Source organism: Rhinolophus sinicus, chromosome 1 (assembly GCF_057876585.1).
Source record: "Rhinolophus sinicus isolate RSI-liver-muscle chromosome 1, RSI-T2T, whole genome shotgun sequence".
In the NCBI taxonomy this organism is placed as follows: Eukaryota; Metazoa; Chordata; class Mammalia; order Chiroptera; family Rhinolophidae; genus Rhinolophus; species Rhinolophus sinicus.
In genome coordinates, this window is record NC_142501.1 from 130,235,573 (window position 1) to 130,260,856 (window position 25,284).

Consider the following 25,284-nt stretch of genomic DNA (forward strand, 5'->3'; position numbering starts at 1 on the left):
CTGGGTAAACTATCCCATAGAATATTTACCATTCTGGACTTTTCTGTTGGCTTTCCTAGATAACTTATTGCTCTAACCTCTAAACTTTCTGTAAATTAGAATTTAGCTTAAAATACTTATTAGATTTAGATTAAGCTTTGATTTTGGTGTTAGGGGAGGGTTGACAGGAATACCTCATACGTGGAGCTGTTCCTTCGTATTGTATCACGTCAGGAAGCATATAATGTCTCTCCACTGAGAGTTTTCCATCAACCTTTCCTTTCATAGTTTCATCCATTGCTAATTATTCTCTGAATCAATTCTAACATTAGGGTGTGCAAGATAATGAATTTTTAAATCAGCCACCCGTTCTACATGTATTAGTAGAAATTCTTTTATAAAGAAGACATTTCCTCATAAACTATGGCTGTTTGATTTCCCTGAAATAGTTCATCCTAGAAAGAAACTTAGAGCTTTTAATATCATCTTTTAAATACCTAGTTTAATATCCAGTAGTAACTTTAGATGTGAAGAGCACATGGCACTTAAGTCCCCATGTAATTGTAGGATTTTTGTAAAATAAAGATATTTTTTATTTCATTTTCATGAACATTGTCAGTATTAGGATAACTTTATATAGTCAACATATAAAAGGAGTTGAGGACCTTTTCCTGTTTTTTCTTGGTCAAATATTCTGCTTTGTGATGAGTCACTAGTGATGAATTGAGCTTCAAAGAGTAGGATACGTCCTTAGGTCAACAAGCTGAACAACATCACCTAGCAGAGTAATAACATTTAGGTGGGGATGATTTTATATTGCTAGAATCATATAAATTCAGGGATCAACAGTCACCATTTTTATTAGATTTATTTGGATAACATTGGTTAATAATATAACTTTCAGGTACACAACTTTATAATATGACATCTGTGTACTCTATTGTGCACTCACCACTTGAAGTCTAGTCTCCTTCCAACACTATATATTTGACTCCCTTTATCCAATTTGTCCTTCCCAACCTCCCTTTTCTACTGGTAACCACCATTCTGTTGTCTGTATGTATGAGTTTGGGTTTTTTTGTTTTGTTTGTTTATGTTTTATATCCCACATATGATTGAAATCATCTTGATCTTGTCCTTTTCTGTCTGACTTATTTCACTTGGCATAATACTCTTAGGATCCATCCATGTTGTTGGAAATGGCAATATTTCATCTTTTTATGGCTGACTAGTAGTATTCCATTCTGTGTGTGTGTGTGTGTGTGTGTTTTGTGTATGTATCACATATGTATCACATCTTTTTGTTACTAGTTTATTCAGTAACCACCACTAACTCCATTTTTATTTAATACTGCTAATGAACAAAACCTGAAGAAGAAATAAAACCAAAATATTTTTTTAGGTGACATGATTGATTAGGAAAATCTATGGCAGTATCTTTAAAACTATTTGTAAACAAAAATTTAATAATAAAGTGTTGTATATACTATATTTTTATACCAGCTAAAAAACATAATGGAAAAAGAACCCAATCAGAATGGTAACAAACAAAATATAATACTTAGCAATACATTTGAAAAAGATGTTAGTCCTTTAGAAAGAATCCATAAAGGAGTGACGTCAGAAATATGGCCATATGAGGGGTTCCCTCTTGAAGTTACAACAAGTTGCGTAGGTATAATTCAAAGAGATCCGCACATCAAAACAGCTGAAGGTTGGCGAATTGGTGCAAACAGAGGAGTAGGGAAGGGAGAAGTGCAGAGATGGGGGTGTGGTTACAGACCAGAGCTCACTGTGGTCCTGGGAGAGGGGGTTATTGAGACTGCAGGTACACACTATGTGACCCCAACCATTCCTGCCTGAGTGATCAGCATATAATATGGCTGACCCCAGCAATCGGAGCAGAGACCTCGGGCCAAGACCAAATACAAAAGTGTGACAACTGTGGTCTAATAGCCCTCACTGCCAGGCAGAAAACAAAGGCACAGAGCCTGCCTCCCACCACTCTCACAGAGCTCGCCTCCCCCACACCTACCAGTGCTAGCAGCAGGCCCCAGAAGAAACTGTAGTAGTGTCAGGTTAAAGAGAAAAATACCTACAACCCTGAGAACTGAAGAGAGAGTTCCTGCCTGGCAGATGCATACTGCAGCTACTTCCATTGACAAGGGAGGAGATACAGTGGCAGGGAGGCAGCTATGGTCTGGCAATCACCATTACTCAGAGGGGAACAAAGGCACAAACAGCCCAGGGGGCCTCGCCCCGCCCACCCTGCCCCCATCTTTCACTACTGATCCCAGCAGGGGCACCCAGGACTGCTGAGGCACGTGGCTCTACACTTGGCTGCAAGGGCAGCACTGGGATTTCAGGGTCTTTGAAACCCATCACCCCGTCACCCACCACATCCTCCCATGGGGGTGGTGTCCTGAGACCCAGGTGACCTGGTCACAAAGGAGACGGCCACCTTCCCAGGAAATGTTCCTCTGCAAGAAGCTGGAACGGCAAGAGAGAATAAAATGCTCCAGCACTACCTACTAGAAAACAAAAGAAAGACCTCTTCAGATCAACCTGCTGCAGAATTCACTCTCATAGAAGCCTAGGAAGAGAAATAATCAATTACCATGAATAACCAAGGTAACAAGGTAGCTCAGAAACAAAATGAAAAATCGCCAGAAATTAAACTTGGACATGGAAATGTGTGACTTAAATGGCAGAGAATTCAAGATGGAAGTTCTGAAAAAACACAACGAGTTGTAAGAAAACTCACATAGACGGTTTAATGAACTTAGAAATAAAATCAATGAACAAAAGGAATACTTTACGAAGGAGAATGAAATTTTTAAAAAGAATCAAATAGAAATTCTGTAGCTGAAGAACTCAGTAAAAGAGATGAAGAATGAAATAGCCAGTTAAAAATTAGTGATATCGAAGATAGAAATCTGGAAATGATGCAGATGGAAGGAGAGACTTGAGAGTTAAAAAAAATGAAAGAGCTCTAGAAGAACTATATGACTCCATCAGAAAGAACAATATAAGAATAATGGGTATACCAGAAGGAGAAGAGAGAGAAGGGCCCAGACAGCCTATTCAAACAAATAGTTAACAGCTTCCCAAATCTATGGAAAGAACTGGATTCTTGAATCCAAGAAGCAAACAGAACACCTAATTACCTCAGTCTTAATAGGCCTTCTCCAAGGCACATTATATTGAAACTGTCAAAAATGACTAACAAAAAAAAAAAAGAATTCTGAAGTCAGGGAAAGTTTACAACCTGCAAAGGAAAGCCCATTAGATTATCATCAGATTTTTCAGCAGAATCTCTACAAGCTAGGAGGGAATGGAATCAAATATTCAAATTATTGAAATAGGAATTACCAGCCAAAAATAACATGTCCAGTAAAGTTATTTTTTAGATATGAAAGAGTAATAAAGACCTTTCCAGGTATAAAGAAGATAAGGGAATTTTCCGCCACAAGGCCTGCATTACAGAAAATACTGAAGGAGCTTATTTTACCTGAAACAAAAAAACAAAAGGATACAAAACTATGAGTAAGAGGTCTAACAGACAGATGGGAGCAGGAAATGGCAACCAGTACACAGACTAGGGCACTACACACTTAAACATAACATAAAGGATAAAGGAGATTTAAAAAACATTAATAAAAGAGAAAAAGACAATTTGCTACTGCAACTAAGAAATTAACTAAGAAATTAACAGCATAAATAGGTATACTTTGTGACAACAAAAACATAAAAGGGGAGGGGGTAAAAGTCTGAATTTGCAAAAGGGAATGGAGATAAGATGCATGCTGAAGAAAAAGGACTACTGTATATATGAAACTTTCTTTTACATAACCTTAATGGTAACCACTCAAAAATCCAGAACTGAGACACATAACATAAAAAAAGAGGAAACGAGGTGGGGGGAGGACATAGAATACCATCAAAAATAACAGACCAAAACACTAAGGTAAAGAAACAATGGAGACACTGAGCTACCAGAAAACAAAAAGATTAAATGGCTATAGGAAATCCTCATATATCAGTGATCACCCTAAATGTACATGGACTGAATTCACCAATAAAAAGGCAAAGTAGCAATTTGGATTTAAAAAAAAAAAATCAACAATATGTTGCCTTTAACAGACAAATCTCTGCTACAAGGACAGAGACTCAAAGTTAAAAGATGGAAAACGATACTCCAAGGAAATGGGATTCAGAGAAAAGTAGGTGTAGTCATACTTACAACTGACAAAACAGACTTCATGATAAAAAAGGTAACAAGAGACAAAGATGGATATTTCATAATGATAAAGGGGACAATACAACAAGAAGACATTAACACTTGTTGATGTATATGCTCCCAATCAGAGAGCACCAAAATGTTTAAAACAACTACTGACAGAACTGAAAAGAGAAACTGACAAAAACTCAACTATAGTAGGGAACCTAAATACTCCATTGACAGTTATGGATAGATCATCCAGACAGAAAAACAATAAGGAAATATCAGCTTTAAATGACACATTAGACCATATGGACATAGTTGACATTTTTAGAGCACTTCATCCTGGAACACCACATTGTACAGTCTTTTCTAGTGCACATGGAACATTCTCAAGGGTAGACTATATGTTCAGACACAAATCTAGCCTCAGCACATTTAAGAAGATTGAAATCATACCAAGAATATTCTCTGACCACAGTACTTTGTAATTGGAGATCCATTGCAAAAAGAAAGTAGGAAAAACCACACGTATGTGGTGATTAAACAACATGCTACTAAAGAATGGTCAAAGAAAAAAATAAAAGGAGAGATCAAAAGTTACACAGAAACAAATGAGGATGAAAATACATCATATCAAAACTATTGGGATGCAAGCAAAAGCAGTACTAAGAGGAAAATTTGCATCATTACAGGTCTATCTCAACAAACAAGAAAAGTCCCAAATAAAAACCATTACATCTGAAAGAACTAAAAAAAGAAGAACAAATAAAACCCAATGTCAGCAGAAAGAAGGAAGTAATAAAAATTTGAGCAGAATTAAATGAAATAGAAAACAAAAAGGCAATAGAAAAAGTTATGCACCAAAGAGCTGGTTCTTTGAAGAGATCAATAAAATTGACAAACCCCGGGCTAGAATCACTAAGGAAAAAAAGAGAAGACACAAATAAAACAGAAAGGAAAGAGGAGAAGTTATGACAGTTATGTCTTGTATGACATAATATACAAGAATGCTTGAAGGATTATATGCCACCAAATTCAATAACCTAAAAGAATGGACAAGTTCTTAGAAATATATAAGCTTCTTAGACTGAATCACAAAGAACTGGAAATCTAAATAGATCAACACTAAGGAAATTGAAACAGTCATCCAAAACCTTCCCAAAAGTAAAACTTGAAGACCAGATGGCTTCACTAGTGAAATCTACCAAACATTCAAAGATGATTTAATACCTGTCTTCCTCAGACTCTTCCAAAAACGTGAAGAAGAGGCAATACTTTGTAACTTACTTTATCAGGCCAATATTACCCTGATACCCAAATCTGATAAGGATAACACAAAAAAAGAAAACTACAGACCAATAACTCTGATGGATACAGATGCAGAAATCCTAAACAAAATACTAGCAAATTGAATACAACAATACATTTAAAAGATTATACATCAAGACCAAGTGGGGTTCATTCCAGGGGCACAAGGATGGTTCAACATAGAAGGTCTGACAATTAAATTCATGAACTCATTCTAGAATAAGTGCTACATACCTCATTGCTGAACATCACTACGGTCACCTTCAAAGTACTCCCCTTGGGAAGCTATGCACCAACGCCAGTGCCTAATCAACCTTTCAAAGCAGTTTTGGAACTCTTTTTGAAGTGGCCATGACAGTTGTCGTCGTATTACCCTGATGTCCTGAATGTCACCAAATGTCTTTCTTTCAATATTTCCTTTACCTTTGGGTAAAGAAAGAAGTTATTGGGAGCCAGATCAGGTGAGTAGGAAGGGTATTCCAATACAGTTATTTGTTTACTGGCTAAAAACTCCCTCAGTGTGAGCTGGTACATTGTTGTGATGCAAGAGCCATGAATTGTTGGCAATAAGTTCAGGTTGTTTTCACACAAAATAAAGGATAAAAATCACATGATCAAATCAATATATGCATAAAAAGCATTTGACAAGATACACATCCATTTATGATTAAAACACTCAATAAAATGAGCATAGAAAAAAGAACCTCAACATAATAAAGGCCATATATGACAAATCCACAGCTAATACCATACAATGGAGAAAAACTGAAGATTTTTCTTCTATGATCAGGTACAAGCCAGGAATGCCCCATCTCACCACTGTTATTTATTCATCATAGCATTGGAAGTCCCATCCAGAACAGTCAGGCAAGAGAAAAAAGGAAAAGGAAAAGCATCCAAATTGGGAATGAAGAAGTCAAATTGTCATTCTTTGAAGATGACATGTTTCTTTGTATAGAAAACCCTAAAGATTACACCAAAAAGCTATTAGAAACAATAAACAAATACAGTAAAGTTGCAGGATATAAAATCCGTGTACAAAAATCCATTGTGTTCCTGTATACTAGCAATGAAATTTCAGAAAATGAAATGGAAAAAAAAAAAAAATTCCTTTTTAAATTTGCAACAAAAAGAATAAAATACCTAAGAATAAACTTAACAAAGGTTGTGAAGGACTGATACAGTGAAAACTACAAGACATTATTAAAAGAAATTGAAGAAGACACAAAGAAATGGAAAGATATTCCATGTCCATGGATTGGAAGAATCAACATAGTTAAAATGGCCATATTACCCAAGGCAGTATACTGATTTAATGCAATCCCCATCAAAATCCCAGTGGCATTTTTTAAAGAAATAGAATAAAAAATCATCAGATTTGTATGGAATCACAAGACTCCACATAGCCAAAGCAATCCTAAGAAGAAAGAACAGTACTGGAGGTATTATACTCCCTGACTTCATCTTGTGCTACAAAACAACAATAATCAAAAAATCAAGGTATAATATTAGCAGAAAAATAGACACAAAGACCAATGGAATAGAATTGAAAATCCAGAAGTAAACCCACATATATTTGGACAGATAATTTTCAACAAAGGAACCCAAATCATAAAATGGAGAAAAGAAAGCCCTTCAATAAATGGTGCTGGGAAAATTGGAAAGCAAAGGAATGAAACTAGACTGCCATCTGTTACCACATACCAAATTTAACTCAAAATGGATTAAAGACCTAAACAAGACCTGAAACAATAAATTGCATGGAAGAGAGCATAGCTACTAAACTTATGGACCTTGGGTTCAGAGAGGTTTTTATGAATTTTACCTCAAACGCAAGGGAAGTAAAAGCAAAAATAAATAAATGGTACTATATCAAATTAAAATGCTTCTGCACAGCTAAAGAATCCATCAACGAAACAAAGAGGCAACCAACTGAATTGGAAAAGGTATTTGCAAACAAGATAAGGAGCTAATATCCAAAATATATAAAGAACTCATGCAACTCAACACCAAAAAGAAACAATCCAATTAAAAAATGGACAGATCACCTGAACAGACACTTCTCCCAAGAAGACAAAAAAAAACAGCCAACAGATATATAAAAAAATGCTCTTCACTATCTATTAGGGAAATGCAAATCAAAACAGCAATGAGATACCACCTCACTCCTTTTAGAATGGCTGTTATCAACAAGACAAGTAATAACAAGAGTGGAGAGTTTGTGGAGACAAAGGAATTTTCATACACTGCTAGTGGGAATGTAAATTGGTATAGCCACTATGGAAAACAGTATGGAGGTTCCACAGAAAATTAAGGACAAAGTTACCATATGACCCAGCAATCTCTGTCTCTGGATATCTACCCAAAAATATATGAAAACAGTTATCCATAAAGATATATGTACCCCTATATTCATTGCAGCATTATTCATGGTGGCCAAGAAATGGAAACAACCAAAGTGTTCTTCTTACATAGATTATTGGATAAAGAAGATGTGGTACATGCACACAATGGAATATTACTCAGTCATGAGAAAAAATATTACTCAGCCGTGTTGTCATTTGCGACAACATGGATGGATCTTGAGATTACCATGCTAAGCAAAGTAAGTCAGACAGAAAAAGTCAAGAACCATATGACTTCACTCATGTGGCATATAAAGCTGAAAGCAACAATCGAACAAGACAAACAAACAAAAACTCATAGACATAGGCAACAGTTTAGTGGTTACCAGAGGGTAAGGGGGGTGGGGAAGTGGTAGAAGAGTATAAAGGGCATCAAATATATGGTGATGGAAGGAGAACTGACTCTGAGTGGTAAACACACAATGTGATATATAGATGATGTACTACAGAATTGTACACTTGAAACCTATATAATTTACCTAACCAGTGTCACCCCAGAAATTTAATACTTTTTTTTTTTTAATGGACAAAGGCTTGAATAGATGTTTCTCCATAGAAAATATGCAAATGGCTAACATGTACATGAAAAGGTGCTTGGACATCATTAGTCATCAGAGAAATACAAATTAAAACCATAATGAGATAGCATCTCACACCTGTCAGAATGGCTGTTATTTTTTGCCATATATAATTTTTTTGTATTTTTTATTAAATTTATTAGAGAATGGTTATTATTAAAAAACAAAAGATAAGTGTTGGCAAGGATGTTGGTGGGCATGTAAATTGGTATAGCCATTATGGACAATAGTATGGAGGAAGTTCCTCAAAAAGTTAAAAATAGAACTAGCTTATGATCCAGCAATCCCAGTTCTGGGTATTTATCCAGAGGAATTGATATCAGGATCTTGAAGAGATAACTGTACACCCACATTCATTGGAGCATTATTCACAATAGCCAAGAAATGGAAAAAACCCACATGGATGAATGGATGATGAAAATGTAGTATATATATACAATGGAATATAATTCAGTCTTAAAAAAGACAACCTGCCGTTTGAATAACATTGATGGACCTGGAGGAAATACAAACATGGAAATACAAATACCAAGTGTTCTTACTTATATGTGGAATCTAAAATAGTCCAACTCAGAGAAGCAGAGAGTAGAATGACTGTTACCAGAGGATGGGGAAAGGGGAAAATGGGACAGTGATGGTCAAAGGGTACAGAGTTTCAGTTATGCAAGATAAATAAGTACTGAAGATATACTAACTATAGCTAACAATACTGTATTATATATTGAAATTGCAGAGGGTAGATCTTATGTTAAGTGTTTTTACCACACACAGCAATAATAATAATAATAATAATAATAATAATAATAATAATAAATTTGATAAAAAATAATGAAAATAGAAAAGAGGGGGAGAAAACTTTGGAGGTGATGGATATGTCTGTGACCTTCATTGTAGTGATGGTAGTTTCATAGGCATATGTTTATCTCCAAATCCATTAAGTTGTGTACATTAAATGTTTATAGCCTTTTATATGTCAATCATACTTCAATAAAGTGGCAAAAAAAACCATTAACATTTGAAAACATTAAGATTCAAATAAATGAAAAGGAGCTTTCTGAATCATGAGAATATTGTCACATTATTTGGCAGTAGTAATTTACAGATTATTAGGTTTACTTCTAACTTTTAGAATTCCTACTGATTTATTTTATAGGGGTTCTTCAAAGAAGGTGTCACCCTACTACATATCAAAACCTTTTAAAGCAAAAGTGTGAAAAACAGTAGTAATGATACAGAAATAGATGTGTAACCCTGATACTAGAAGGGACCCCTCTGCTCCTTGGAGATTTAAATAGAAATTTTCCTGGAACCCCTGTGTTCTTGGTCAGAGAGTCATGAGAAATGCCCCTTGTCCTGTGAATTATGCAAATTCCTGTGCCTGACATATGACCTCATACTTCTTGTCTCTGCTTGCGTGCCACCCTGATTTCTGCCAGTGTCAATGCAGATGTGAAATCAGCCCCTTTACTAGTTTCAAAAATTTATTTAGCATTTCATGAGTTTAAAAAAACTCTGAGTAGGTGATACAACCAGCACATTATTATCGTAACTTTTTGCGTAAAACATTTCTATCCACATCCATGTCCTCGTTCTACTCACACACTTTCCTAAATTAATGCAGTTGCCTTCTTAAGGGGAGTTCTACAAAGCAAACATTTTTCCCATCTTGTAAAACATGGATTATTGGAGAATTATGAGGAATCCAAAATTAGTCCCATCTATGAGGTCTGACAGTTAAATTCACGAACTCATCCTAGAAAAAGTGCTACATACCTCACTGCTGAATATCACTACAGCCACCTTCGAAGTCCCCCCCTCGGGAAGCTATGCACCGACGCTGGTGCCTAGTCTACCCTTCAAAGCAATTTGGAACTCTTTTTCTGGAATGGCCATCAGAGCTGTTATCTTATTCTTGATGTCCTGAGTGTCATCAAAATGTTTCCTTTCAATATTTCCTTTATCTTTGGGTAAAGACAGAAGTCATTGGGGGCCAGGTCAGGTGAGTAGGGAGGGTGTTCCAATACAGTTATTTGTTTACTGGCTAAAAACGCCCTCATAGACAGTGCCATGTGAGCTGGTGCACTGTCATGAAGCAACAGCAATGAATTGTTGGTGAAAAATTCAGATTGTCTTAACTTTTTCACACAGCCTTTTCAGCACTTCCAAATACTAAACTTGGTTAACTGTCCAGTTGGTACAAATTCATAATGAATAATCCCTCTGATATCAAAAAAGCTTAGCAACATCGTTGCAACAAGTTCACGAATTTAATTGTCTGACCTCGTATGATACAATATTCTTTCCTAAAGGAGAGGCCACTTACAGAATATTTGTTCTGTGGTATTAGGTAGTGGTATTTAGTGATGTAACTGCAAGACTGATTAGACAAATAAATGTTTTCATCCTTCTTTATACAACTATAGGAGTTAAAAAAAAAAAAGGAGCATAAAAAAACACCTTTACATCTCATATTTGAAGCATTAGTAGAACTCACCAAGGTAAAGATGTACTTGAATACTGGAAATTTTGTTGGGTTAAAATATTATACATAAATGGATTACAGAAAGTTGTGGAAAATATATGCACCAAAAGTTACAAAGAAAATATTAACTATAATAATTTATATTGTAGAATGTGCAGATTTAGACATCAATATCCTAATAATAAATAACAAAAATATGACATTAAGATCCTGAAAATAAAGAAATATGAATAATAAAAAATGTGAGGGAAAAACATTTACTCATCCACTTATAACTTACAAAATAAAATGACTTTGAGATACAATTTTTTCATTGTTTTAAAAGAGCCAACTTTTTGAAAAAGAAGTCTAATATTCTTTTTATATTGTTTATATAAGATAAACAATAATAACCAAATTTTGGGAAGGTAATACAGGAATATATGCTGAGAGTTGCAGTAATGTTCAGATATTTCACTTGTAGGAATTTAAGAAATAAACATTATGTTAATTATAAATCATGTATGTAGAAAAATGCCCAATTTAGAGACTACAGAACGTTAATGTAAAATACTATATTGTCTTAAATTATTATTTTTGAAAACTGTAAAACAATTGTCCAATGGTTGTCTGTGTTGATGGAAATACTCTGTAATTTGCACTGTCCAATAATGGTTAGCCATTAGCCACATATGGCTCCTGAGCACTTGAAATGTGGCTAAGGCAACTGGAAAACTGAATTTTTAATTTTATTTAATATTTAAATTTAAATACTCACATGGAACTAGTGGCCACAGTATTGGACAGTGCAGTTCTAGAAATATGAAGAAATGTTAGGTATAAATGAAAATAAATTAGGAAGTTTATATGCTGTGATGACAAGTATGGAAATACCTATATGTACATATAGAAAGTGATATTCACAATTAAAATATTTGTGTTATAATATTCATAGACACAACAGTTTAGTGGTTACCAGAGGGAAAAGGGGGAGGGGAGAGGTAGAAAATGGTAAAGGGGTCAAATACATGGTGACAGAAGATTTGACTTTGGGTGGTGAACACACAGTGCAATATACAGATGATGTATTATATATGATTGAAACCTATATATTTTGTCACCCCCAATAAATTTAATAAATAGATGATTGGAGGAAAAAAATCCTATGACCGTATGAATAAATGCACAAGTGATGAAAGTCAGCATGTATTCAAGATATATATTCTCAGCAAACTAAGAGTAGAATTTCCTTTACTTCTTTTCCTTTCCCTTTATTTCACCATGTTTACACCAGTAAACATGGAGAAATGCTAAAAATTTTCCATTTTTCTATCAGGAATAAGATATGAATGGTCCACTGTTACTGTTCTTTTAACGTGTACAAGGTGACTCTGTCCAGTGTTGTAAAATGAGAAAAGAAAAAAAGGCATAATGTTTAAAACAGAAGAAAAAACCTGCTAGTATTCAAAAATGATATGATTGTGTATGTTGAAATTCAAAAAGGATCTAGACATAACCTTTTGGAATTAATAAGCAGACTTAGAAAGGTTGCTGGAGAGAATGTCAATGCACAAATATATCTGTATGTATCAGCTTAATTAGAGTATAAAATTTCAGAAAATGGTAATTTTCAATACTATCAAATATTTACAAATAAATTCAACAAAAGATTAGCAAGATTCGTTGGAGAAAGCTGTAAAACTTGAGAGAATTTTAAGTCAGATATCCCACATAACAGTTTGCATGGTTTCAGCTTGTCTCCTTTTAATCCTGTGGCTGCCCTTCCCCTGCAAGATAAACGTTAACAGTTGGGAACATTACTTAGCAGAATGTGACTGAGATTACATTAAAGGCATACAAAGAGCACTACCATTTTGGTTTTATAAGACAAACTTCCAAGCATATATTTTACCAATTTTTTTAAAGCCACTCTTTCTCTTGGTACAAGGAAGCAAAAAGACTTCCTGTTCAGAATGCATGAAATGAAATGAACCTATTAAAAGGAAGTTTTAAATAGAAAGCAAAAATTGTGTATACTTTTACTAAAAATTCAAGCAACACCCCCAAAAAACTTAAAAAACAAAATAAATTTACAAGAAAGTGTCATTTAAATGCTTTGAAATAATTTTCTCAATATAAGATAGCTAAAACGGTAATGTCACTTTTGTTACTGCTTAAGTGTAGTAAATGGCAAGGCCAGTACTACATTTGTTTTTCTCTCTGTTTCAAAAATGCAAAAATGTTTCTTTGGGCTACCTTAGCCCTTATATGATTGTTTAAGATGGGCAACCATGTGTCCCCATTTTCACCTGTAGTCCTAGTGTAATTATGAATAATCCCTTTTACATATTTGAAAGTGTTTCAGTTTGTATAGCAGATTTTACAGTTACACTAGTTTTAAGTCATTGCCATCATTTTTGACATAGCAAATAAATAAATAAATAAATGGAGAGAGGGAGCAAGAAGTAAAGAGAGAATGAGAGAAAGTACCTAGATAAGATTTGACTCCAAAAGTAAGTGCTTTTTAAAATCTTTATTGAGGAATAATTAATAAATATAAATGTGTATGTTTAAAGTAAATATATATATATGTATTTTTTTTTGTGTGTGGTAGAATTGAAGGAAATGGGTGATTTTTTTAAAAATGCTAATTACAAGGTCAAGTGAAAAGAATGCAGCCCTCCAGCACTACACTGTTCAATATGGTGGCCACTCACTGGATAAGGCAGTTTAAATATTACTTAAGTAAAATTTAAAGTTTAGTCCTTCAGAGGGCTGAGAGACAAACTTACCACAAGAGTTAAAAGAATCCAGATTGGAAAGCTTGTATAAACAAGCCTTATTAACACTTTTACTAATTTACTACCCAAGACCAAAGTTTGTTTAGATTCCTCACTAATGAATACTCAAATCTTGCTTAGATTACTTTCTAATGAACATTGATTTTCTTTGTCCTGTCAGTTTCTTACAAATTCATTGTTTCTTTGTCTAAAAAGTGTAAAAAGCAGCTTAGTTCATTCATCTCTTTGAGCCTCATTTTATGATCTGAGCATCATATTATGATTCTCCTATGCACATATATTAAATTGTTTTTTCTCTCGTTAAAAAAAAAATTAGTCACACTAGCCACATTTCAAGTGCTCAATAGTCACACATGGCTAATGTTCACCATCTGGACAGAGTAGATACGGAGCATTTCTACATTGCAAAAAGTTCTGTTACACAGTGCTGCAGAAAGAACTGATGAAAGGAATATACTGGAACAAGGCATTGATAATTTATTAGTCAATCATTTCCTAAGGTCACTAATGAATTAAAACTGGAAATTGGATTCAGTATAAAAGCGTAAGGAACAGTATCCTAAGACCCTACATTTGTAACCTAGATCAGCACTTCATAAAGTATGGGCAGTGGACTAATGCTGGTTTTATCAGTCTGTGACCAAATGCTTCCTCTCAATTTCAGTATTTGTTTAGAAACTTTTATAGCAAGGTGATATTTCTGTGTCATCCAAGTAAATTACCTGTCTTATCTCACTGAAGGATTGACCAGTTTGGTTATTAAAAAGTTGCCTAGCGAGTTTTATGTAGTATGAGCGGTGTAGTCCATGAGCATGGGTCCACAATGGAAATAAAAGAGGCCTTCACTGCACAGTATGAGAGACACTGGTCAAGATAAAAAAGAAAAAAAAGAGCAAATAGATTGCTCAGGGCAGTTTTGTATGGAACCTAAATTAGTTGTTAGTATAGCTTAATAATGTATACTTATTTACAAGTGGAATTTAAAAATGAACACTAAATCTCTGAATGTGGTAAATTTAGATTTCACCCTTCCTGCTAATGGAAATGAGGCAAAAGATCCATTATCCACGAAATGAGTAAGGATTTTAAAGAAATTCCTAGTCAGTGCCTCTATCCAGAGAACTTGTTTCCTCGTTTTACCTCCTGGGCCTGGGAGATTCAACCAGCTCGCAGAATCTTTTCCTTTCAGCAAAATTTCCAATTTAGTATTTTCCTTTACCACTTTTAAGCTCCTGTTGTCATATTGTTGCACTTACCGTGTTTCCCAGAAAGTAAGACCTAGCTGGACAATCAGCTCTAATGCGTCTTTTGGAACAAAAATTAATATGAGACCCGGTCTTATTTTACTATAAGACTGGGTATAATATAATATAATATAATATAATATAATATAATATAATATAATATAATATAATATAATAGCTGGTCTTATTCTACTATAGTATAAGACCTGGTCTTATATTAATTTTTGCTCCAAAAGACGCATTAGAGCTGATTGTTTGGCTAGGTCTTATTTTTGGGGAAACAAGGTAGTTCTTTGTAACTATTTTCATCCCTTACCCCTAAAGTTAGTTTCAGAGGCTTACAAGATGTCCCAAATAGGAAAATTGTTTTAAATTAAGTGAGCTATTAAAATTTTGTTTTAAAATCTCCTTTTTTTTTTTCACGTTTTAAGCCTGATTTCCTGATACAAGCTATTAAATCGAATTATTTGTGAAATGTGGAAAGCTTTGTACTACTATAGTCAAGGCACAATGTGTCAGCTAAAGCATTATTTTAATGATAAGGGGGAAACATAAATCCTAAATTTACTACCTGTTTTCTTATTGTGGTTTTGGCTATACATTAAATGGTTGTCTATACCCTAAAATAAAATATTCTATATGTTGTATCCAGTTTGTTTTGAGGACTGATTCTATTTTGTGGAATTTGAGGTCAAGTGGAATCTAATACTTTGTAATAGCCCTGATTCTAGTGGCCTTGCATTTTGGATTAAGTATTTATACACACATGTTCAGTCCTTTATCAGTATTATTGATCTATTTGTTACTGATTTCAGCATTTATTCTTTTTTTCCCTAATTTATCAAATTTGGAAAGAGTTGGAAAACACTTGAAGGAAATCAATCTCTGTTTTTAGTAATAGTTTATCAGTTACAGAAAAATAAATGAGTAGTATTCAGCATTTCTTGTTAATTTTTTTAAGATTGAAGAAACATATATTAAAATAAGTATGAAAAATTATACTGATAGACTGGTTATCTCCTGCTTTCAGTTTAATACAGTAATGATTTACTTTTTTTAGGCAGAATTTTTTAGGCAGAATTATAGATAGATAACCATATTATTACCTAGTTTATATAGACCTCTTCAAAAGATGAAAAATAATACTAAAGTGTTAAGAAGGCATGTTACTTTTTATCTATCTTAATATTCTTATTCTTATATTTGATATCTGGTAATATATTTTTAAGGTACAGCATGTGATTTCCTGATCTTAAAATATTCCATTCCTTTTCAAGAGTTTGGGTTGCAATAATATATTTATATTTTTCTCATAAATATTTTATGACATAGCATTTTAAAAATATATTATTTAAAATGTAATTAAAGGTTGATATTGTTAATATCTTTTATATAACACATTTTGAAACTGCTCAGAACATTTGTAGGCTTCTGATTGTTTTATTTTATGCAAGTTGCAACCTTGAGAATATTGACTAATTGGTTAATATTCTTTGTATCACATTTTTTTAGTGCTTATTATGTGCCAGGAACTACTTGAGACTATTTAAACACACACACACACACACACACACACACACACACACACACACACACACACCCAACCCATTTCCTCTGGGAGCTTGCATTCTAGTAGAGTACTTCATATATGATTCTGTGGTATTTAACACAACTTTTCTGTGTTAAGAGCTCCTACTTTTCTGTTAGTTTTCAAGAAATGCATATGTAGTTATTTGGAAATACAGATTTATAGAGATAGGACAAAATTTCTTCGAGGTTCGTTTAACTCATTGCTTTTTAATGAGTTTAGCTTTACTAATTTTTTTAAATGGAATTTACAGCTATGGTCATTTGGCAACCCAGGATCTTTCCCTATTTTTCTCAACTTCCCACTGATAGTTAGGTGCTGGGATGGAAGTTGAACTAGCCACTTTAGGTTTTGGGTTTAAGAAATAATATTTGAAGCATGCAGCATTATTTAGGGAAGATACTTTTTTTTGAAAACCGAGAATGTGATTCTTGGAATGCCATTGAATTTACCTAATTTATTTTCTTTAAAACCTACTTTTTGTAATACGGATAGATAAACTTGAACCAGATGGTATAATCTCAGTATAATATTTTACTCTTCTCTCATCCTTCAGGAAAATCTTAAAACTTCCACCACAAGAAGATTAAAAAGAGGTCCCTCCTGCACCAAGAAAGATCTGCAGATCTTTTTCAGTGTTCTTGGAGGTGCGGGGTGTGAGAACTTGATCAGTTTGTGTCAACCACCTTGTTCTCTAAAGGTAAGCACTGTGTAGTGAGTGCACATTCATGGGCCCAAGCTCCTAATGCAAGACTGGTTTTGGAATGCTCCATTGAGGGTTTGAGACCATCAGACTTTCTCACAGAAGGGGGTCTAGGCAGCCACTTGTGGACAGAACATCACACACATCTATAAAGAGATGGTTTTCATTGTTTAGAAGTAAAGCATGTCCTAGGGATATATGGATGTTTTCGTTTTGTTTTTTAAAAATCTCAGTTATAGTAAGACTTATCTTTCAGTTCAGTCTGCATCTTAAATCAGTTTAATAACTGCTGTGGCTGATCTCTCATCAAGAACTCTTCTTGGATATCTTGACATTTACATTCAAGAAGTTTTAAACAGTTACAGCATTTAAGTAGTCTGGTGACATATTAGCTTAAATTGAATAACTAGCTTTGAAGAATTGCTTTCATGATCTTTTTGAAGCTGTTTCTTACCTTTACTTCAGAGAAAATCCCTCAACCATTTTTTAATCTCTATTAAGCTTCAGAAAGTATGGGAGCAAAGTTCTTCTCAATCTTTATTAGGTATATGATCATAAAATTTCTTAAGTCAGATTCTAATAAAAAAAAATATCACTTAAAATCAGCAGTGTTTTTCCTATCTTGCAATGTTTCCCTGTCTTCAGAAAATGAAGACTATGTAAATTGGTCCACCAGGGAAACCTTGTGAAGGATAAATAATGTCTCAGCTTTACTTCTAAACTCTAACACCAGAAAACCTTATTGTTCTTTTGTACAATTTATTGACACCTCTCAAAAAAACCAATCCTAAATTAAATTGTCATTTGGTTATTCATTGGCTATGAAGAAAAACAAGGAGCATGTTGATTTTGAAAATGTCATCAGCATTAAAAGTAGATTAGTACTAGATTAGAATAACATTGGCTGCCACCAAGAGACTAAATATCTAACAAAATGTTTCAGTATAATCACTGGAATACTGTAGTATTGGCAGTGAGAACTGAAGTGAGTGCTGAAGTGCTGATGAAGAAAGTAAATCTAAGTGATTTTGGAAACTTTAGTTCTACAAAATGTGAACTTCTTATGAACAATTAAATTTTGGAGAAATCTGCTAATTTTTATCTGGTAGCTGTCTTTGTTTATGGTAAATTTTATTGTCTTTTCAAAACAATTGTCCTTCTAATATTTATGTAATAAAAGATATTGAGGAAAAATAAACCCCTTTGTGTTTGCTGTTTGAATGAGAGAAAAAATACAACTTAGACTTTTTTTGAAAAAACCTTGAGAACCAATTTACTCTTCTGTATGGTAATATTTGAGGAGTTAGAACTAGTTTTGCTTATTGTAACTGCAGGTACCTTTAAAAGACGTAAATCTCCAAAGTACATAGAGGGTATATTAGTGAAGAAATATAAATTATTGGATATTTAGAGATAACTTCTCTATATAATTTTTTGAATTTTTATTTGTGAGAGTATGTTAAATATTTTTAAGCTTCATAACTTCATGGAACAGAATGAATGAATGCCTTCACTGTTTGGGTCAGTTGAGAAAAAAAAATTGAATAAAAGCTAAACCTACGTACTGAAAATGTAAGATGGGATATAAGAATAACTAAACATATTATTATTTCTTACATAAACTAAAGCTTTATTATAACTGCATTTTTAAATTTAAAAAGCCCCCCACTTTAAAAAAATATTTGTCTTAGGATAGTATTGGCAACATATTCTGTAAAAAGAAAAATTTATTTCACCATTCTAGAACTAGTGTTCTAATTTCAAATCAGTTATGTAGCATGTATGCATATATAAAATGGGGACCACTGAAATCTGGAGTATCAAAAATAAGATCCTTTCTCAACAATTCTTATAAATAACTTATCAGGCAACAAAATAAACTGTTGTTTTATAATTTTGATAATATATAGGAATGAAAACCCAACATAATGGCACTGAGGGAGTCTTCCATTGGAACTAGGATCTAGGAGAAGATTGATCTTTATATTTTCATAGACATACTTAATCATACAACATATACAGGTACATACTACTGTTTATTTGTTTTAAAAGGATCATAGCCAATCCATGGAAAACAGTGCCTATTAGAAATGTAGTTCCTTTGGTATGATCATGCTCTCTACCTACTCTAATAGCTAGAGGGAGGTGAGAGAGATAGCCCTGTGATTACCAATATTGATTTTTTTAGGGAAGGAATAACAGAAATTCTAGCCCAACCCTCTCCTTGAAGCCATCAAGGTCAGCACTGTCCAGTAAAAATATAATGCAAGCCACACATATGAGGTACATATGTAATTTTAAGGAATTTTTTGTAGCCACATTAAAAAAGTAAAAAGAAACAGGCAAAATTAATTTTAATTACATTTTGTTTAACCTAATATTTCTAAAATATTATATTATGTCTAAAATATATATTTAACATAATTTATATTTATTTATAAATTTATTATATAGTATAATAAATAATAAATTTTATATATAGTATGTAATATATAATTATAATTATATATAATTATATATAATTTAATATATAATTATTTATTTTATTATTATTTTATAATATATAATATATGTAATATATTATATATAATACATATAATTATTATTGCATATAATTGTTATATATAATTATTACACTATAATTATATTATATAATACAAAATGTATTTAAAATATAATCAATATAAAAATTCATGAGATGTTTACTTTTTTTCATACAGAGCATTCAAAATCTGATGTATATCGTATACTTAGGGAACATTTCATATTGGACTAAACTAGCCACATTTCAAGTGCTCATAGCCGCATGTGGCTTGTAGCTACCATGTTAGACTGTGCAGATCTAGAACAAGAGTGGAGCTCCCATTTTAGTATCATCCATTATGAAGTCCATTTGATAACCCTGTGAACTCCTCTGGTTTAGAGTCCCCAGATTTAGCAGAACACTAAATAAAACCAACAAAAAACCAGGATGCCCAGTTTAATTTGAATTTCAGTTATATAACAAATAATTGTTTAGTGTAATTATGTCCCATGCAATATTTGGGACATACTTGTAAAAAATTGTTTATCTGAAATTCAAATTTAACTGGGTGTCCTGTATTTTACCTGGTAATCCTACCCTGGTTTAACTGAGTAGAAGACATCAGGCTGCCTAGAAACTTCTAGGACTAGGTGATAGAGAATTTTCCTCTGCAGAGGATTTTGATAACCCTCTGAAAATTAGTATGCAAACCAGAAATTATCTGTATCCCATTTCTTACTAATCCTCTAAGATGTTTCAGACAAAATAGGAGCTTATATGACAGGGGCTCAGTCTTTACATATTTAAACATTTTATGTCTAAATTATTACATTAAGCTATAAGGTTTATGAAATTTCATAAATTGAATTATTAGTTACTAGAGTTTATAAAATATAAATTGTCTAACAGCACATTACTAGTATCACATCTTATGAAAAACAGTTCACCCTTGGTGATAATCTCAGCAGTTTTCAGGGTCCTGGCTGTTGCAAGTTATTTTCCTTCCACTTGGTTACCACTGCAGCTGTCACATAACTCTCAAGTTGGCGAGTATTAACACAAAATATTAGATTGCTAAATGCCAGGATAAAGCTTCCTTACAAGTATTTAAGCGCTTGTACTTGTCTGCTCTGTTGTTGACCATTGGATCCTGACCCAGTCAACAACCAGTCAGTTCTTATACCAGTAGCTCTCATTCCTCCTAAGGGCTTCTTTTACAAAGGAGCAGCTTTCCATTCTTATGCTTAAAACATTTTTAATGTTCGAATTTTAGTACCATTTTTAATGCATGTAACAACTTCTTTAGTAGTGGCTCTATCCCCCTTAAGCTCTAGAGGAGAGACCATTTATAATTCATGTTCTCTAAGGACAGTAATTACCCCAGCTCCACACTTCCTCTCAGAGGGAACACTTGCCTTCACCAGGTGAATGACTATAGGTGACAGCTCTGCTTCATTACTAAGTAGGCAGGTAGATCCAACTGCCAGTGTGGTTTGGCAATTTAGTACTTCAGTTTAAGTCATGGCGCATTCCAAATCCATTCACACTTAGGAGAATGTACCCAAGAGTGTGGATGTTTATAATTACTGCATTTCCTTCAGAGAACAAGAATTACAGGTAAGTATCTTTTTTTGGCAGTGATCCAAAAAATATTTTTAAGTAAGAAATTTAAGGATCTGAAAGTGTTCTCCTTCCCCCAAAATAGTCACCTAAAAGATCTGAAATATAACCTGCATTATAATACTTTTCTTCCTCACTTTAAGAAGGAATTGAACCTGGCGGCAGTGGTGGGGTTAGGAGGAGACAACTTATTATCACATGAAAGCTGTGAATCTCACGTATTTCCACGTCTAGAAATATCCTAAGTTTATGTAAGAATCTTATTTTGCCTAACTTCTAATGTCTAAGATACGATTTATTTTGTCAAATTAACACCTACACTATGTATAGATAAGGTGTTCAGCCTTTTCAAGCTGATATCTTTAACCACAATGATTAAATTAATGAATTGTTTGGGTTTTCACTTTTATTCTCAAGACTGGCATCCTTTTCTGTAAAGGCTTTAAATTTATTTCTGAAACAAAATTTAAAGCTACAAAATACTCTGGGTATACACTAGCTTCCTTTTTACTGAGTGATATTTGGATGAGCTTCAAAGTGTCTGTGAATCCCTTGAAATTGTAATTATATTTTGTATGTACATGTTTTTCACTGGGAAGAGTGTCCATAATTTTCGTCATATTCTTGAAGGGTTTTGTAACAAAGATTTGATGAGTAACTACTAATCTAGTCTAATGTCATTAACTTCATCGATAAACTGAGTTTCAAAGAATATAAGTTACTTGCCTTCATTCATTTGAAATTTAATACTTGTAAAAACTAAAGTTTATTTCTAAAAAACGTACTTATTTTTAGAAGGAAAAAGTTTTAACTTGAATTAACTAAACTTGAGAATACCAGCCTAAATGAGAGCAGTTGATTTGCTAATAGTTTTTTCTGTTCTACCTGTTGCCTGGAATCGTTGCTGGGTGTTACATTAAAAATGGCCCCTCAATAACGTATGAGACTGTGTGATAAATTATTTCAGATGGATTAAAGAAAAATGAATTATCTATTTTAATTTACATCCTATTTTTCTCTTTTCAAATCCTACCTCCAAAAAGAGTAACTGAACCCCAAGAAAATAGGTGAATAATTTTATTTTTGTTATTTCCAGAGTATTTAAAAAGTAGTTAATTGTCTTAACATCACATTGAGCATTGTTGGAACTCCTGGTTCTGAACCCTAGTTAAAGAAATTTTATAGTAGACTGTACATGCTTCAAGTTGTTTCTCAGTGTAGAGTATTTTAAGGTCATTCTTTTTTCTCATAAGATGGTTTTAATATTACACTAATACTTTAGAAATGGTAGGTAAGCAAGTTCTATATCAAGAAAACTAATTTCTCCAAATACAGTAATAAGAATTTTTTTTTTGCCTTCCTCTTCCTGGTACTAGCCAGTAAAGTCTGCCTAATTTAAGATTTAATGAATTTATAACATGAATGTTAAAATAAAAAGAAATTTTAGGAATGATACACAAAGAACAATTATTTACCAAAAGGAACAGAAAAAATTTAGACAACTGAGACACAACCTATATTTTAAATTTAAATTTAATTATAATTAAAGTTTTTAAAATGTATAGTGTAAAACTCATTCTAGAAAATGGCATTGATTCCCAAAATAGATTACAATATTTTTTTTCTCCTTTGACTGTTATCATTCAAGTTGATTATCACTCATGCTCTACTGCCTTTATAGCAAGTAACCTTTTAAGTAAGCCAGATTTTGTTTTTTATCCAGGAATAATTGTTTGCAAATATCACTCAGTAGGTCCCTGTGTTACTTTCCATGTGTAATTGTAACAAAAAAAGTTATAATTCTACTATTCGTTCATCAAATTATTTTATATGTAACATAGAAAAGCTTAAATTCTCTTTAGGAACATTTGCAAATATTTATAGCTTTTTTTAAGTTTAGGTAGACAGATGTTAAATGTTCTCTTTGCATTCAAACTGAAACAATTAATTGATCTACTCACTCATTTTACCAAATCAGTGGTGGAACCTTGGGTTTTTAATGGCAGATTAAAAATAATGAAACATCTGAATGTAGAGAAGTGGACATTTATTTGTGATCAATTTCATTTCAGAGTTGTTTAAAATAGAACTTTTCAAATAAAGTTTCAAATATGAATTATTAAAAGTGACTTCTTTCTGTGTGCCTACATGCATGACATCTGTATAAACAATTAAGCATTTTACTCTTCTTTAAGTTCACGTATCAAAAACTCTTTTAGCAATTTTACTACGTATAATGCAATAAATAGACTTTGAAACTGCCACAACTACCTGCCATGTTCTTGTATGGGAAATAAATTTATTCAATCACTCATGAAATATATCAAGAACTATGCGAATAGGGTGGAAAATAAAACATATTCCCTGTGCTGACAGAATTTACAGTGTACTGAAAATGTGTGATAGAGTAGTGCAAAGGAAGATAGATGGGATTGCTGACCTAATCTGGGGGTCAGGGAAGACTTCCTTGCAAAATGAAATTTTAACGGAACCTGAGGCCTTATTAGTAGTTAATCAAACAAAATGGGAAGGCAGAATAAGCATACATATAGAAGCCCTGAATGGAGAAAGAAGACACATTCAAGACAGAATACATGGAAGGAGGGAAATATGAGACTTGATGGTAAAACATCTTTCAAGTTATTATAGATACTTGGCCTTTGGGCTTTATATTAAAAGCAGTGGAAAGATATTGAACATCAAATTTGTATTTTTTTAAAACTTTTTGTTGAGCCCTAGTATAAATCTAAAAAAGTGAGCATATAATAAGCATATAGCTCCATGAATTTTCACAAACTGAATACACCTGTGTGACTATCTCCCAGATGAAGAAACAGAATTATCACCATCCCAAAAGTTCCCTCTCATCTTTCCTTCCAGTCAGTCTTGCCCCCCACCCACTAAGGAGACCTCTCACCTGACATCTTACTGCTTAGATTGTATTAAGCCTGCAGTGTGTGCTCATCTGAGTGAAAGAAGCCCGGCACATGATGATTATGTGCTTCGTCCGTATTATTGAGTGTAGTTGCTGATCACCCTCTTGGCTATATGCTAATGTTCCATCATATGAGCGTACCACAGGGTTTTTCTGAAATTGCTACATTTACCTATGCAAGATAGAAAGATGTGGAGTCAGAAAGCCTCATGGTAATTCTGGGAGAGAGATCATGGGGTTTGAGCAAGTGTACTGACAGTGAAGGTGAAGAGAAGAGGGCATATTTAGAGAGAGGTTTAGGAGTTAAAATTTATAGGACATGGGATCAATTGGCTGAGGGGATGAGGAGTACAGACAGCACGGATAACTCATGGGTTTCTGACTGAGCAGAAGTGGATGGCAGTGCCCTTTATTAAGTCCAAAACTGGAGAGGAATGTTGTTGGAGTTTTAGTGATAGATGGGGATAATTAATCCAATATCCAATATAGTTGAGGTACCTGTGAAACATTGCACATGTCTGTTTTGTACAACTAAATAACTTTTTTAACTAAATGAATGCGTTCATTAATAACGGTGCTAACAGCTCTTCTACATATGGAAAGTTGTAAATTTTGTCTTCTCACTATCCTTCACCTCTAAATCTCACCAGATACTCTTTTTTTTTCCTAAATGTTTGTGGGAATATTTTTGTCACATCTTACGTTTTTTCTTTACACACACACACACACACACACACACACACACACACACAAACATGCCAAAAAATGTATACATGACTTGTATTCATCTTTTGTTATCAGTATATGAATATATTGAGTATTACCATTTTAATACAGTTTTTTTCTTATCATAAAATGTATATACATTTTTTGGCACCGTGTGTGTGTGTGTGGGTGTGAAGTAGTGCTCATT

The 25,284-nt window shown here is 33.3% G+C and overlaps 1 protein-coding gene across 13 annotated transcripts in view; it reads left to right on the forward strand.

Moving 5' to 3' along the window:
• ZEB1 (zinc finger E-box binding homeobox 1) overlaps positions 1-25,284 on the forward strand; it is a 201,222-nt gene that overhangs the window by 63,010 nt on the left and 112,928 nt on the right. For 3 of the 13 annotated variants that reach the window (XM_074324717.2, XM_074324718.2, XM_074324719.2), the window contains one exon: positions 17,146-17,289. The exons of the other annotated variants lie outside the window; for them this stretch is intronic. The gene's annotated coding sequence lies outside the window, so the exon portion shown is untranslated. The remainder of the gene's footprint in view (positions 1-17,145; positions 17,290-25,284) is intronic. 13 annotated transcript variants of the gene reach the window in all.